Consider the following 5,678-nt stretch of genomic DNA (forward strand, 5'->3'; position numbering starts at 1 on the left):
TTATGGGATGGTTCTGGGACCGAATTTAATAAATTTGAGCTAGGTCGCTGAATTTCATACAGTCGGTTCAAATCTTGAATCACCGATTTAAAGTCAAGGATTCTGAAGGATTTGAATTCTGACTTCTCTTTAATATTTATCTGGTAAAAATAGTTTCTCCCAACTACAATGGAATCCGGTAGGCGATTATATCAATATATTGAAGACGACCTCTTTTATTTAAGTTTTGATTTTTAACAAGCTTTTTTCTAATTACAAGTTTACAAGTAATCAAAAAGAAGCTTTGACTTCTATGTTTATGTGTATCCATGCTGCATATTAGAGCTTGATATATAAATTAAATTGAAATCGAAAGTCGTCTTCATTGTATTGATATAATCAACTACCACTGTATTTGGAATCTTATTCACAATTCGTAAGAAAATACATGTTTATAAACTTTTGTGTCTAAAATCATAAACTGCGGACCGTCCTTACCATGTTTAAAATGATAATTGTACAACATTGTATGTATTTATGTTTAGGTTGTAGAGCTATCATCAATGTTTTATTTTATATTTATTTTCATTCTGATTTCATGTTTCTGTTTTATTTTTGTTACACATTAAGGAGACTATTACAAGATTGTCACTCTCTATTAAAAGATTGCCACGCTCTATTTAAAGATTGTCACACTCTATTTAAAGATTGCCACATCATATTCAAAGATTGCCACATCCTATTTAAAGATTGCCACATACAATTTAAATGTTCCCACACTCTATTTGAAGATTGTCACACTCTATTCAAAGATTGCCACACTCTACTCAAAGATTGCCACACCCTCTTTAAAGATTGCCAAACTCTATTTAAATATAATCACAATCTATTTAAAGATTTCCACATTCTATTTAAAGTTTGCCACACTCTATTTAAAGGTTGGAACAATCTATTAAAAGACTAGCACACTAATTAAAGGTTGCCACACTCTATATAAAGATTGCCACACTATATTTAAAGATCACTACACTCTAGTTAAGGAGTGTCACACTCTATTCTATAGGGTGTGCTCTGTTTTGAAAGTGTCACACTCTAAGTAAGGAATGTCACACTATTCTATAGGGTGTGCTCTATTTTAAAAGTGTAACACTCTAGGTAAGGAATGTCACACTATTCTATAGGGTGTGCTCTATTTTAAAAGTGTTACACTCTAGGTAAGGAATGTCACACTAGTCTATAGAGTGTGCTCTATTTCAAAAGTTTCACACTCTTTTAGAAAAGTGAACATGCTCTATTTAAAACCTATTCAAAAGTATATCACACTTTCTCAATAACTTTATCATGCTCTATAAGAAAGTGCCACATTTAAGTTAAAAAGAGCCACCTATTTTTGAAAGTTTAACCTATTTATTACAGTCCTCGTTCGCCCTGTTGACTGTTTTTTAGTTTGTGTAATTTATTTTAAAAATTATTTGTGGATTTCTACAAAAATAATCAAGAAAATTATTGTGAAATGACTCTTAAATTTCATGATACTATCCCTTTAAATTGTGCCAAATAATACCCCTATCAGGATAACGTTTAATTAACAATTCTTTAAGGAATTTTTTAATCCTAGTAAAAAATTAAGAATTTTAATTTTTATCTCAGATCATTGCCGACCGGAAATACGCAATCGGAAGGATATTAAAAAAAAATTTTAATCAATTAGAGAACTATTCAAGTAAAATTAGAGAACTGTTCAAGTAAAATAAGAGAACTGTTCTATTAAAATTAGAGAACTGTTCAAGTAAAATTAGAGAACTGTTCTAGTAAAATAAGAGAACTGTTCTAGTAAAATAAGAGAACTGCTCTAGTAAAATTTGAGAACTGTTCTAGTTAAATAAGAGAACTGCTCTAGTAAAATAAGAGAACTGTTCTAGTAAAATAAGAGAATTGTTCTAGTAAAATTAGAGAACTGTTCTAGTAAAATTACAGAACTGATCTAGTACGATTAGAGAGCTGTACTAGTAAAATTAGAGAACTGTTCTAGTAAAATTAGAGAACTGTTCAAGTAAAATTAGAGAACTGGTCAAATAAAATTAGAAAACTGTTCAAGTAAAATTAGAGAACTGTTCTAGTTAAATTAGAAAACTGTTCAAGTAAAATTAGAGAACTGTTCAAGTAAAATTAGAAAACTGTTCAAGTAAAATTAGAGAACTGCTCTAGTAAAATTAGAGAACTGCTCTAGTAAAATTAGAGAACTGTTCAAGTAAAATTAGAGAACTGCTCTAGTAAAATAAGAGAACTGTTTAAGTAAAATTAGAGAACTGTTCAAGTAAAATTAGAGAACTGTTCTAGTTAAATAAGAGAACTGCTCTAGTAAAATAAGAGAACTGTTCAAGTAAAATTAGAGAACTGTTCAAGTAAAATTAGAGAACTGTTCTAGTAAAATTAGAGAACTGTTCAAGTAAAATTAGAGAACTGTTTAAGTAAAATTAGAGAACTGCTCTAGTAAAATAAGAGAACTGTTAAAGTAAAATTAGAGAACTGTTCAAGTAAAATTAGAGAACTGTTTAAGTAAAATTAGAGAACTGTTTAAGTAAAATTAGAGAACTGCTCTTGTAAAATAAAAGAACTGTTTAAGTAAAATTAGAGAACTGTTCAAGTAAAATTAGAGAACTGTTCAAGTAAAATTAGAGAACTGTTTAAGTAAAATTAGTGAACTGTTCAAGTAAAATAAGAGAACTGTTCTAGTAAAATTAGAGAACTGTTCAAGTAAAATTAGAGAACTGATCTAGTAAAATTGGAGAACTGTTTATGTAAAATTAGAGAACTGTTCAAGTAAAATTAGAGAACTGTTCAAATAAAATTAAAGAACTGTTCTAGTAAAATTACAGAATTGTTCTAGTAAAATTAGAGAACTGGTCTAGTAAAATTAGAGAACTGTTCTAGTAAAATTAGAGAACTGTTCTAGTAAAATTAGAGAACTGTTCTAGTAAAATTAGAGAACTGTTCTGGTAAAATTAGAGAACTGTTCAAGTAAAATTAGAGAACTGTTCAAGTAAAATTAGAGAACTGTTCAAGTAAAATTAGAGAACTGTTCTAGTAAAATTAGAGAACTGTTCAAGTAAAATTAGAGAACTGGTCAAGTAAAATTAGAGAACTGTTCTAGTAAAATTAGAAAACTCTTCAAGTAAAATTAGAGAACTGCTCTAGTAAAATAAAAGAACTGTTTAAGTAAAATTAGAGAGCTGGTCAAGTAAAATTAGAGAGAACTGTTCTAGTAAAAATAGAGTACTGTTCTAGTAAAATTAGAGAACTGTTCAAGTAAAATTAGAGAACTGTTCAAGTAAAATTAGAGAACTGTTTAAGTAAAATTAGAGAACTGTTCTAGTAAAATTAGAGAACTGTTCAAGTAAAAATAGAGAACTGTTCTTTAAGAAGATATTTCTTAATCTAAGGAAGTGATAAATTAACTACTCTGTAGTCTGTAGTATGATATTCCTGGGAAACCTATAAATACTAAATTTACTTCTCTTCTATTTCCTTGCAACCAACCTTATATTTCATTTTTATTTAGCAACAAATAGTTACTGCAGAAGGCTGTCCATTTTAATCACCGGGCCGACTTTTTAGCTCTTAGAGCAAGCAATACAGTACACATTAAGTACAGTATATGTTAGGCTAACAGGGACAGTATAACACTAAATGAATCTTATCCTTCATAGAGATTCTTGTGTAGTAGTGTAAGTCGAAATAAAATATTTTATTACCTTTCTTAATAGATAGATAATGCTGACCACAGAGTTTACAATAGATAGAAAATACTGGCCACAAGGTTTACAATAGATAGAAAATACTGGCCACAAGGTTTATAATAGATAAAAAATACTGGCCGAAGGGTTTACGCTAAATAGAAAATACTGGCCACAAGGTTTACAATAGATAGAAAATACTGGCCACAAGGTTTATAATAGATAAAAAATACTAGCCACAAGGTTTACGATAGATAGAAAATACTGGCCACAAGGTTTATAATAGATAAAAAATACTGGCCACAAGGTTTACAATAGATAGAAAATACTGGCCACAAGGTTTACAATAGATAGAAAATACTGGCCGAAGGGTTTACGCTAAATAGAAAATACTGGCCACAAGGTTTACGATATATAGAAAATACTGGCCAGAAGGTTTACAATAGATGGAAAATACTGGCCACAAATTCACAAGGTTTACAAAAGATGGATAATGTTTGCCACAGGGTTCACAATAGATAGATAATGGTGATCTCATGGTTTACGATAGATAGATAATGCTGACCACATGGTTTAAAATAGATAAAAATGGCGACCACAGAGTGTCTAAGATATTTAGTAAAGTGCATTTCCATAATAATACATTTGAAATGCGTAATTAAATTAGAACTAAGGTTTACTTTATTCAATGACCTACATCTCCAAATTGGACAGGAACTGAGTTGTCATGTATGGTCCTGACAGGGGCGTACGAGAGCATTTGTGTAGAGGGGCCACATTATGCACTAAAGACAGTATTGATCAAAGCTAATTAAATGAAACTTTTTTAGTTAAGAGTAAAAGTGAAATATTTAAGTATTTTTATTATACGATGTAATTCTTAAATAGAATACATGCGTAATTTCAAGTGACCCTCCATTTATAGAGTGGCATATACCTTGGAAACCTTCATTTTTCCATCGTTTTTAAGCAAGATTTGAAGTAGTCACTTTTGTAGAGAAACCACAAATAAAAATAATCAGTTTTCAAAATGAGAAACATGGATTTTTAATGCAATATTTGATCAGACAAAGCTTTGAAAGGTATTGTTGTGAATCAGAATATTATTTATTTCTTTTCTTAATCTTTTATTTTGGGTGAGTGCAATCCAATGCAAAGTAGATTGTAGATTGCCTGAGGAAGGGAAATGCAAGCAGATGTAATATTAAAAGAGCCCCCCATGGGTGCCCCCCCCCTCGTACGCCCCTGTTAGCAGTATGGAAGCAATATTGCGCAAAATGTATATTTCTAAAAATTTTATAAAGTAAGTTTTTTTATATTTTGTCTTTTTATGACTTGCAAGTGCGATTGAAGAAGAAGTTTGATTTTTATTAAAATTTTCCGAGTTTTTAGCTAATAAGCTAAGATTTTAATTTCAGAAGCTAAGGTCTTGTTATCTTCAGAAAATCAAAAGTTCACACCGAGATAATCCGGATAAGCTGTAAAAACTTGTGGATAAAACAGTTATGTCCTTCTAAATAGGCAAATAAAATGAAGTATGAAAACCGATGTATGTGCGGATATAAAAATGACTTTGTGCGCATAAATAATAATATTTAAATAGGGTTTTTTTTGCAATAACTTTTAAAAGGTTAATATTAGGCTCCTCAAAGTATTTCACTAAACTAATGCAAGTTTGTATCAAAGTTTGAAAGCCCTAGGTCGACTGCCTTGCTTCCTATTACTGCCTGAATTTTGATAATTGAAAAAGTTGAATTTGAAACTAAAGCAGCCGTCATGAAGCTATTGGTAGCAGTCCTGAAGCTACTGCTTTAATTTGAAATGAAAAAATTAAAAAGCTAAAAACTATTATGAAGCTGTGCACTAGAAAATGGTTACCACAGAGTTAGAAGAAATAGATAAATCTCACCATAGAGTATGTATGTAACTAGATAGATAGTTCTGACGCTGGTTGTATTATAG

The sequence above is a fragment of the Eurytemora carolleeae genome, unplaced genomic scaffold, assembly GCF_000591075.1.
Source record: "Eurytemora carolleeae unplaced genomic scaffold, Eaff_2.0 scaffold166, whole genome shotgun sequence".
Taxonomy (NCBI): Eukaryota; Metazoa; Arthropoda; class Copepoda; order Calanoida; family Temoridae; genus Eurytemora; species Eurytemora carolleeae.